This window comes from Nestor notabilis, unplaced genomic scaffold (genome assembly GCF_000696875.1).
Source record: "Nestor notabilis isolate BGI_N333 unplaced genomic scaffold, ASM69687v1 scaffold9820, whole genome shotgun sequence".
Lineage (NCBI taxonomy): Eukaryota > Metazoa > Chordata > Aves > Psittaciformes > Psittacidae > Nestor > Nestor notabilis.
In genome coordinates this window covers 7,283-19,723 of record NW_009911557.1, presented here as the reverse complement: position 1 = coordinate 19,723, position 12,441 = coordinate 7,283, and positions in this window count along the sequence as shown.

The window sequence follows — 12,441 nt, the reverse complement described above, 5'->3', positions numbered from 1 at the left end:
TCTTGCTAAAGCAGTAAGAGTTCTAGGGTGTCACAGTCAAACCCCAACCTGACAGTAACCCCAGGATGCTCCCTCCCTTCAGCTTTACAAGCCCTGTGATGTGTACCCCAGCCTTGCCAGCCCTGAGGAGGTTTCACTGCACTGCCTCTGGCCACTCTCATTGCAGGTTATCACTAATAGTCCCACAAATAGAGGACATTTCCAAAGGACCTGTGATAGTTTACACAAATTAATCACTTGACGGGGTTACTGTTACCTGTTTCTTAATGTACTATTTGTGCCAAGCAATCTTTGAAATACTGTGCTTGCCAGAAGTTACTTTGTATGCTTACTGGCTGAGTGGGATGCCCTATCTCAATTGGTTTTAGGCTTTGGACCCAGCCACTGAATGCGACCATTTGGTTAAACTTCTTGCAGCTTAGAGGTGAATGAATGAAGTCCAAATGAAAGAAATGGAAAGCTAAAAATGCTAGCCTTGCAAGAAAGTGATACTGAGCACCACAAACTGCTAAGTGCAATGTTAAGCAGATTTTAACTGATCATGACTAAAGGAGTAGTTGTACTTTATTCATTCAGAGAAAAACTGCATTTTATCAGTAAGCTATTTTCTTCCCCACCACTTAATTGGTGCTACAGAAGCATTAGCTCTTAAGCCAGGGTGTAAGAGGTGGATAAAGTGTGTAAGATATTCATACAAGTCTCCTACCTTTACGCAAAGTAATTCTCTGTCGTATCTGATCTGGGCATTTTCAATATGCAGCACTTTAAAAGTGGTTTATGAACACTATTGATCCCTATTGCAGATCTAGTCTTTGCCTTTCCTTTGTTTTTGATCAAAAAGGCTTTCCTGGTGCTTGTGCATGAGGGAAAACAACATTCTGGAACAGGTACAAAAAAGTCCAATAAATGTACTCCTCCCTTTTTCTTTCACATATACGCAGAAGATAGTATTTTCTTATGCCAGTTATTTTGATCCTTTTTATTTGTGGTAGCTAAAGGGTAGGGAGAGGATAAAAATAGTGGGTTGTTTCTAATACAGTGGGAACTGCCAAGGCAGCAGTTCTCATTTCATGCTCAATCCTTTCTGTTGTTTTTAACCAGGAGTGCTTTGAGACTCATGTTGCTACAGCACTAACAACTGACTTGTATCTTGTCTCCTTAGGAAGCAGCTGTTCCCACTTAGCAGGGGTTGATGCTCAGAACAGAGACGTTAACCTTAAAGAATGGGGTCAATGTGGTTATCTGTACAGAAATACCACCCCACTTCAAAGGACAGCTATTCCTGCTCTAGTGCCCAAATATTTAGGAAAGATATTTTTATTTTGTTTCCTACAGGAAACATTTAACAGTTAATAAATGCACTGAAAATTGCCTTAAATATATTCACAACAACAGCGGAGCATCAGAAAGAAGATGATGATGTTATGTTGTCTAGTCTTGTCTTGTCTTGTCTTGCTCTACAGCAACCCCTACCCATACAACCTGAAGTTGAAACATTTGACTTATATTTGCAATGAATTGGGTTTCAAAATACTTGTCAGAAAATCATTGCTCCTAATTATATTTCAAAACTCTGTACCATATTTTTGTCATCTGCAACTTCATCTTTTGTCCATGAAAGATCTGTAGAGGAAGCAATAATAATATCCAGAGTCCCGAATCCATCATGGATTTTAACTGTAAGGATTCTTTCATTTGCAACAGATGACTGGTCAAATACCAGGGATAAACTAAACAGTACTATCTTAAATGTCACCAGACATTTAGTGTCTGGAGAAGACAAATGCAAGGATGTAATTTACGTACACACATACATCATTTTGACTCTTTTTTTTCTTTACCGTATTATATATGGCATTCATAAATGTGTAAAATATTCCAAAAAAATGGCACGTTAAGATTAAGCCTACTACTGTTTAATACAAAACACTCTGAAAAAATCATTCATTAAATTAAACTCTTTAGTCTAATGGGTAACAAGCTGCACAACAGCATTATACACCTAAATTTAAAATCAAAGTTTTTTATATCCTACTGTGAAAACTTACACTTTTCAAGCTCAGTTGTTCTGTAAAGTGAATGCCTGACATCTGCTGGTAATTAGACAAACTGTATATTGTTGAACCAAGCTGTCTTCAGTTTAGCTTTTAGACTAAGATACTTCAGAATATATAAATTATTCAAACAAAACAGATCGAAATCGTTACAATAATGAGGTTTCAAAACCAAACTGCATCAACATTGCTTTTACTTGTTAGATGCAAGACAGCAAGTTTCTTAGAATTTCCTACAAAATTTTCCTGCTGGAGTGATCAAATCCAGTCCTCAGAAAAAGTTTTTCACCAACATGATTTTTATTCACATGATTTTTAATAAATTAGAAGAAGCAATTCTAGTGCCTTTGTACTTCACATTCCCTTTTGCTTAGGCTGAACATTTTTAAGAAAGCTATTTCTACACTGATTTCAATCATGCTACCAAAAAAATACAACTGATAACTGAAAAAACAGGACCTCAGGAATGCCCATTAAAATACCCATTTGTAACAAAGCCTTCAACAGATGTCTTTCTTTAAGATGACTTCTTAGGAGCCAGCAAGGACATGGGAGAAAATAAAGGATATTGCACTAGCAAAAGCAGCAAAAGGGGACTGTCCCAAAATCGACAAACTGAAGTCTTTCAATTTTCCACCATTTCATGAGTTGCACACTTCTTTTTAAAACGCTTCAGGACTTAAAAATAAAAATAAGTGGGACTTGGTTTCGCAATATCTTAGCACCCACGATTTTATGAAGCAACTGGGTAAAACAACGTCTTGGTAAAACGTAATTCAGAAACTTATTTTGTGCATGAAGAAGTCAGCATATCAGAATGAAAATAATCCTGCTGGAACACAACCAGAAAATAGGAGAAAGAAAGAATACATGCAGGAAAATGGGAAATTGTAAGACATTTTATGAATTCTTTAATATGGAGGTAGTAAGTAAAACGCTTTGTCTGAGCAAGTTTGGAGGGAGAGGAAGGTAGAGGGGAAACCCTCAAAACTTCCAAAGTTAACAACTGACCTTTACTGAAAGCCCAAATGGATATCAAACAGCAGAGCTCCTTTGGGCCCAGAAAGCAACCCTTCATTCCAAACAAATAAAATTTTATTTGACAAGATTTTCTCTTGCCCTGTAGAAGCATCACCATGAATCCAATGAAATGCAGAGAAAAAGTAAACGCTGTTGTCTCCATCTATTTTTATCTTCTCATTTTACCACTCCAACAACAAACTAATAAAACAGAATTAAAATCTGGTAGAACATCTGTTGAATCCCTATATCATTATGTGCAATTCTGCTGGTGTGCAACGTAAAAGCTATAGTTTGCTACAATACTGCCAAAAAGAGAGCATAAAAGAGTTACCTGGAATTTAATGACAAAGGTATGTTGGTTTTCTGAATGCAAACTAGCTACAATTCTCTTTGAAAGAGGGAAAACAACCAAAACAAAAAGTGAGAGGAAAAATGAAGGCAGAATTTAGTCAGGGCCAGCAAAAAACTTTACTTATTGACTCCAGGAAAATAAATAGTTTATACCTCCTATAGCCCTCAAGAACTAAAGTGTTAAACTGCAGTTGCACCCAGTAGAATTGAGCAGACAAGTCTCAGTAGTTGACACAGGTTTCCCAGACATGTAAGCAGCACTGAAAATAAATCACTAAAATTGCTGGTGTTAACCAGCTCTCGAAGGATTACTTTAAGTTATAGATACACATATACACCATACCTAGTTACTGGGTCTCCCTGAAAGGATAACATCTGGGAAATACAAATAGAAGTTCCACATTGTTTAGTTTTTTTAATATTAAAAAAAAAATCTGAACTTTTACAGTACCCGAACAATTCGCCCTCCTGATGGGATGGGGAAAGCATTAACAAAAAGAGACATGACTATGGAACTCATGACATTGTGTCAAGTATCCAGGAAAAAAACAGCCATACCTTACCTGAAGACACCCATTGGCTTTGACAAATATTGATGGGTTCCTACTAGGAATTATCTTTGCCTTTGAAGAGAGGGAGGCCTCATTTTCAGGCAGTCAGCAGCTGCTTTTCAAATTTCCAATCAGAAACTTATAAAAATGTGGGATAGGGGAAAATAATAGTGTTAACTATTCACAAAGTTGAAGACAACACCTACACAGTCATATGTCACAAAAAAAAAAAACCCCAAAAAAACAACGAAACAAACAAACAAACAAAAAAAAAATAGAACAAAAAAACAAACAAAAAAACCCAAACCCCCAAACCAAACCATTAAATTTTTATAGCAATAGCCTTTTGGAAGATTTAGGTATTCATGAGGACTAATACCATCGACTTTAAAAAAAAAAAAAAAAAAAAAAAAAAAAAAGGTGTTAAATCTGCAAACTCTTTTACCTTGGATACTTCAGAAGTAGCATAGCTTAATGCTATTCTGGAACAGCATAGTAGGGAGCTGCTTTGCCAGTTGTTCTACTTATTTGTTATGCTTTTTTAAAGAGTGATAAAAGGTTAGGTTGTTTATATAACACGGAAGCGCATTAAAAAAATCAGCCTGTTGAGATGCAAAAAACATGGAAAGTCACAAATCCATATCCTATATCTGGGTCAAAGATGTTATTTTGAACTTTAAAATTGAGTGGCAGCAAATTCTTGAAGCAGCACTTCTGCTTTTAGACCTTCCAACCAAGCTTATGAGACACACTTCACTTACTTGCAAAATTCACTTTACACCCTGTCATAGAGCTGTTCTCCAAATACAGAATGATTATGAACTATATCACAGAGTCAAGTCACTTTCTACATATGAAGATTTTTTTTCCTCTTTTTTTTATCCCTTTCTCCTTCTGACAGAAAGATGCCAACTCTAGATGCCAGAGCATCAAAGAACCATTGAGATCTTTGTGCTTTTTCCAAGACACAGCACTACTTCACCTGGAGCTGTTCAGAATTCTCATCCATCTTCTTGGATTTTAGCAATTATAAGCACACATTTCACAACTACAAGTACAAAATATTTATTGACCTTACTATGTGAATTTCTGCCTATACCGAACCATGTTTTCAGTGACATGTACTAAATTGTGTGTAACAAATTCTATAACCACTTTCACCTTAAGAACAGAAAGTTCCTTTTAAATATAAGTATTGGCAAAAAGCACTTGAACAGCATTAAAAAGTAGTATTTTTAATGCTTCCTACTCAGTCCAGGACTATTACAGCATCAATTTGTTCAGCTGAAATCCACCTTCAGAACTGTACTTAAGATTACGTAGGTACAATTGCTCATATTCTTATATTGCATGGATTTATGCAATGAGATACCTACAGGGAAAAAGACTAAATTACTATCAGGAAACTTGCATTAACTGTGAAGAATACAAACAATACATAATCCCACTGACTGTTAAATCAACATCTTGCCATTAAGAATCACAAGGGCCATAAATATAGACAGAGTCATCTTTAAGTCCTTCATTTAATCAGTTGTTCAAGACATTAGTACCTAGATTTCTAGAAAGATTAATTGGATATGGTGGGGGAAAATTATAAGTAAATATTCAATTACTAGTACTTCATAAAGCAACTTATTTTTGTTATTGATATTACATTCTGCTCCTACATGAGTACACAGTTAAAAAAAAATCTAGATAGCAATAAACCCAAGCATATTAAAAGTATCCTGGTTCATTTATTATTTTCACTTAATTATCCCAAAACAAAAAAATAAGAATTCTTTGGTTAGAGATTTATTTTAACTTTTCTCAGTGCCAAGAGCTATTGCTAGAGCTCTAATTTAAAGCTTAGGAGCTCTGTGCTCCTAAGACTGTATTTAACAAGTAACACTGTATCCCTAAAGCATACTAGAAGGTCATACGTACTATGTACATCCGAAGAGTTAATGTATATATTGCCTAAGTTCTGGCAACTAAGACACCAACATTTTGAGACCATACTTCAGTTTTGGGAACTGCTCTCTCACCCTTTCTTAGAGACTGTGATTTTACCACCACTTGGTGGATCATCTCATACACTCAGGTCAATTGAGACAGTTTCACTTATATTGATAAGATTACATAAATGCCAGTCTGTAATCACAAAATCTTTCCCACCTCAGCCCCCAGGCACATAATCTAGCTGCTGCCCCATCATCATGATGAAGAGGGTGCTACTTTAACCCATGTCCCATTGCTCTGCTCTGCCTCCCAGTGTGGAAAGGGGTTGCTCATGACCACATCCGTGCAACACAGGTGGGGAATGTGGACTTCACCAGATCCCCCAAGAGAAATACAAAATTTAGGTACACTTACCAATGGCCCAACCACATTTATACCATCACCTTCCCATTAATAAGATTTATCAGCTATGAATCGTCCCAGATAGACAGTGGCATAAACTGTTATTTCCAGCAACAGTTCTGTATCTTACTAGAAAATCTGTGTCAAGCTTAATAGTTATGACGTTTTTTGATGGAACGGGGGGAAGATTCAGACTAAATATTCAAATGCAAATACTTTATGAAAACAGATTCTACTGCCACCCCCAGTAGATATTACTGTACAAGGGAAGAAAAATAAGTGTTATATAATATGCATTTCAAGACCTAGAACTCAAGTTCTCTTAGATGCACACTCCCATAAGCCATATTTTGTAAAAAACCCACTGATTTCCTATTTTGGTCTTCAAGATGGGGGGTGAAGGTGCAGCCTCCACTATAAAAAAAACACTTATAGGGTACACTAGCTCTGACTTTTCTAGAGCCAGATAAATAGGGAGAATAATTTACTACCTTTGCTTGAATCTCCAAACAGTTACAACTTCCTACACTGGGCATAATCTCTAGATTTCATTAACTATACTTCCTATTCTATCAGCTATGCTATTAGTGAGAGTAGTGAATAGCACAAGAGCCAGGAAAAAATTAAAGAAAGAAAAACCAAAACAAAACCAATAACCCCATGTCTAAAACATGAAGCCAAACAGTCTTCCAGTCTGATATTAAAAAACTACTACATGTATCTTCCACAGCTTACTGTCAAAAGCCTTATTTCAATCAAGATATCTTTATACAGTCTTTGCTGTTTCCACGGGATGCTCCTTTGACTAATTCTTCAAAGCCATTTTGCAAGTCCTAATGAGATACCCCATTTAGGAGTGAAATTTCACAATACAGAGGGGTGACAATGAGGCAAAGTTCACTGCTCACATGGAGGTGAAATGAGATAGTGCTTCCAGTAAGGTCAGATAATATATCTGATCAGATATATAAATTTAAATAATGATTACAGCTTGAAATTGTACAGATCATTTTACTTTTTAACCTTAATGTTTGTATATGTAAAAAACTCCAATCCTTAAAAAGGGGAACGCTAGCATTGGCTGTTGCCACATTTGCAACTACACTGGAGGTGCCAGTGCTCTTCTCTGTTTCTTACTATGATGATTCCTAAGGCAAAAAAGGAGTAAGTAGTATATAATGGGAAATAGGCGCTAGAAGGGCAGGAAAGAAAAAGCAGCTCTGACCCTCTACTTTCAAAATTGGGAGAGAAAGAAAATTACTTTTTAGAAATAAAAGTAGAACAGATAAAAAAAAAAAAAAAAAGACTTAAGCAGCCACAGACAATCTCATCACTGTTACTTCCCAATCACAGTTAACTAGTTTTATCTTACTCTTCAATTACTACCTTACACAAAAAGAGCTCTTTTTGCCTGCCTGCCTTGTCAGTCACTCACTACATCTAGTACAAACCATTCTTAAAGGCAAATATTTTTTACACTTAAACCAAACACTCATTTCTGATATTCCACAGATGCATACAACCCTCAGTCTTTTTCTTGTAATGGCTTCTGCCAGCACACTCTGAAACCTCTCCTGAGTTCCAAATCCAACTCATTCACCTCAGCATGAGCACCTAGGACTATAACAGTCACTTGGAAGAAAAACAAACTGACAAAGCAAGCAAAAACACTGAGCAACAAGGCAAACATTGTACCTGTTGTCCCAGTTGCAATGCAGAAAACCTCACACACAGCATCCAAAGCCCAGCTCTATAAGGCAGCTCCCGATTAGGATGCCCCAATTATTCCCTTTCCTGCCAAGCACCTGGGAAGGCAGGTGGTACCAGCCTGTGGTACGTCACACACCACCCCAGGCAATTCTAGTTACCGACGAATCTTAGTTTTGAAATGGTCACTTGCAAAAGCACTTTTGGTATATCTTAAGGATGCCAATCTCTTTCTGGAAATAAATATGTGCTTTTCTTATAAAGGATTTTGAAGTTGATGGATTACAGCTGCAAAACATGTGACAATTGCTGTTAATAAAGTTAGGTGTAAAATACAAACATGTTTTCAAATTACGAAAACGTTTGCTCACTGTCATGGTCCTCTAATGTTAGAAATAAGTATATTCTCTCTAACACATTTCTGCCAGTTTTATGATTTTAAAGGAGTGCCAGCTATTTCCTCAGAGTTTATGGGCTGGAGCACCACTAACGAGTACAAGAGGGTACAGCTGGAAAGCAGAGGTTAGTTCCAGGTGACACTGGTGACTGTCATTAGCACTGAGCTGGTGGAGGGAAAGGGGTCAGGAGGTCAGGCAGCACTTTTCACCGTATGAGTTTTGAAATACTCTCTTATTATTATTGTGTATCTTAATATTATTATGTATCTTGTTTGGTTCCATTGTTTTTATTTTGGATCAATAGCTCATAAGTCTGGATAACGTAACTATACATTTTTGTTGGGTTTTTTTGTTTTCTGATTAGCTTATGATTAGAGGATACGGAATTTCATTATTAGACAATGTTTGGAAAAAGAAATCATAAATGCAACTCTGTTGGAGTTTGGAGTAAACAGAAAACAGGAGAAAATTCTGACTGTCTTTCCATGTAAAACGAAGACAAATTAAGAATTGCTAGTTAAGAACAGATGAACTACATAATAACTTGCAAAAAGGAATTATTGCTGTGAGATAATAGTAAGGGAGAAAACCCCCCAAATTTAACGATGGAATGTCTGCTATGTCTTTACCTATGCCCCGTCTCTTCAAGAACATGCAGATTCATAAGAACAGTCCCAGGGAAGTGGTGGAGTGTGGACATTAGTGGAACGGACCCAGAGCATCTTCATGCAGTGAAACACCTTATTGTCTACTGCTCTAACTTTTTATACCATTCTAACAACACTTATTTTTAGCCTATTGCTCTAGCTTTTATACCATTCTATTTGTAGCCTATCACATTTAGTTCCTGACTTATAGTTTGTTTTTTAACACTGCTCGCCATCTCACAATCAGTCCCAGAATAACCAGTCTTTTATCTTTATGCTCTCTCCTCCTCAGCCAGATGTCTTGGTATCTTATGCTCTCTCCTCCTCAGCCAGCTGGGTTGCTCTGCTTGATTGTACTTCATTTCTTTAACTCTTTCTTCTCCAGCCAAGCAGTTACTTCTCTTTGGCAATAATCAAATAGTTTCCATTGTCCCCACAGTGGAGGGCACCAGAAAAAGATCCAGCCACAGTTTGGCTTGTTTAAACTAAGTTTGAGGTTTGTTGTTTTTTGTTTTGTTTAATAAAAATATACCTGTTGTAACCACTGTAATATGAGCATTCACCTGTGTGCTTAGAATGGGACTCTTCACTTTAAAGAGTATATGCCTGTTTGCTTGTTTGCTTGCTTCAACAGTTTGAAATTCTATTATTCTACGATAAATGTTTTAATAAGTTTTAAACTGTTTTTAATGGATGAAATCTCAATTTTGGAAGAAAATTAAGAAGCCAAATAAGCCAGAACATTCTTTAAATACCAGACATACAAATAATTATTTTCTGTGTATTTTCTGACAAAAATTTGAAGATTGCTCCTCCAATACCTAAATTTTCAATCTAAACAGGTATCATTTTATAGAACTACTTCTGCAAAACCTCCTTGAAATAATTTTCAGAAGAATAACATTTTCAACATTTGTAATTCAAAAATAATGCAGAAACTCTACTTGAATCTGGCTGTGAAACAATATAATAGCTAGCTTTAATTTCACTGCTTAGAAGAAACTTATTAAAACAATAAACAGTCAATAGTATAATATATTTTCTCAATGTCTATTTTCAATACCTATAGTTACAATCTATGAATAAGACTGTATGCACAGGGGAACAGAGCTGTAAGTAAGTATTTTTTAAAGTTATATTCCTTTCCTGCATTGGGCTTTCTGAATTGTGCTTCATGCTCTCAAAAGTAAATGGAAACCCAGGCTATTTTGAGAGTTTGCATTTTTTCAGTCCTTAGATAAGAACTAAGGATTCAACAAAAGAACAAAGAACCTCGATAAATTGTTATCTGAAACGCATCAGAAGTGTTTTCAGTTCAGATTTCCTACAAAAAGGTTTCAAGCCTTTTCCAGTTAAGTAAATCAGTTGCTAGGAAATACATATTTTGCACACATCACTACATAAAACATCATTATTTAGGTAGCAATACATCTAAGAGAACAATCAGGAATACTACTACTTCTTTTTATATGACGCATAAAAGAGACAATATAAGTGAATGACATTTGCTTCCATAAAAAGGCATTCTTTTTATAAATGGTTTGAGAATCATCACAACAAAACACAGTAGCTATTTTACTTTTTGAAAGGCTTTAAAGGGACCAACTGGGGAATTTGCCTCCTTTCTCCCTGAACCAAGAATAAAGCAGAGCATCCTGCCCTGTTTGGTGGCTGAGAAGCAAAGAGCAAGCTATTACAGTATCATTTAAGAGCTCATCTGTGCTGGCGTTCCCCTCAGGATAAAACCAAGTTCTTCTCCCTAGGAACTTGAACATAAACTCAGTGATGGTTTCTTCTTCATCCCTCTAAAATGATTACTTCAAACATAGTTTCACTGGGAAAGGCTAGAAAAGCTTCAAGCATCATGTTTGAAGTTACAATTTTAGTGCCTTAAAATTCTGCTACTGTCTGCTGGGAGGAATATACCATATTGGAGGAAAGAAAGTAGATTTATCTCTGAAGATTTTTGACAGCAGATCCTTGTCTTTATAGTTAAAGCATCTCTTTCACATGCAGCCTATATATTCATTCTGACAGTGCTGCCAAAAGAATACAGGGAAGCGGTTGAATGCCAAGCCACAAAAATAAATTTCAGTTAATATTTCAGGAATATAATTTATGAATAAAGCCACAACTTAATTTGGCAATTAACAAAACTCCACAACTTAGTCCAATTATCTCTAAAAAGAAAAAAAAAATTTTTGCTTTTCTCCTGTATGATAGTATTAAGTTCTCCATAACAGTTAAGTTTTTAGAGCAATATATACGTTTGATATCAAAGCACAGGAAAAATATGGTGTATTCAGTGTGCCGATTATGCTGATCTGTGGAAAATGGCACAAGTTCAGAGAACTGAAATTCATGTAAATATGCTGGATACGAAGGAAAAATTGTCCTAAAATATTCCTGTGAAAATTTTTTTGGTTTTCACACTTGAATGAAATTTTTTTTGTAAAGACAAAGCACCTTTTGAGAACTTTTTTAATACCTGTTTGATTGATACACCAACACAGAGAATGTACTAAATAGTTAGCAACAATTCACAGATTAAAGATCCCTTTTTAATAGCAAGTTGGCTTCATCAAAATCCATCAGCCCTGATGAACTCACGACAAAGGGGTAAGACTCTGCTCCAATCTTTAGCATCTCTTCTTCTGAAAGGCTCAGCACTGTAAACTCATCATTTCTCCTGGGCTGTTGTTTTGTTTTTTGTTTGGGGTTTTTTGTTTTGTTTCCACACCCCACACCTCCCCTCTCCTAATTTGCAGTATTAAAAACCTCATAGTTTTAATTTCAGGCTATGTTTACTCTTTGAATCTGGCAGTAAATTAATTTCTACCATATTTTGTTTGAAGACATATGCGTACATTAAGAACTGTCAGGAAGGTGGTAGTGGCAAGCGCTCCTCCTGGTTATATGAGCAAGAAACACATATTGATCAGAATGAAGCACCATTATTGCCAAGAGTCAATCCTGATAACCTATTTCTTCTGTCCTCCCAGCTATGACAAACATTTAAAGTTGTAGCTGAGTGAAGGAGGCCACACAGAGCAGGATTTGCAGCCAGAGAGGCTACTTTGGCTGAGGTGCTGACTTAAACTGCTTGTTACTTGATGCAAATCAGGAAGATTTGCAGGAAGACTCATATCCATTTTCAAGCTGGTAAATCTGTCTAAATTTCTGTGTTCCCATGGGAAATCCTCTATTTCTTAAATGTTTTCCTAGACTGTTTTGGAGAACATCTGTCCCATTCTTTGCTATGGAAGCACCTAATATTAGTCCCAGCCCCCTCTGGAACAAGTATGTTGATTCCTCCTGCTGAGAAGATCCCAATAAAAATCAAGCGTTCACTTTGTAGGCATTC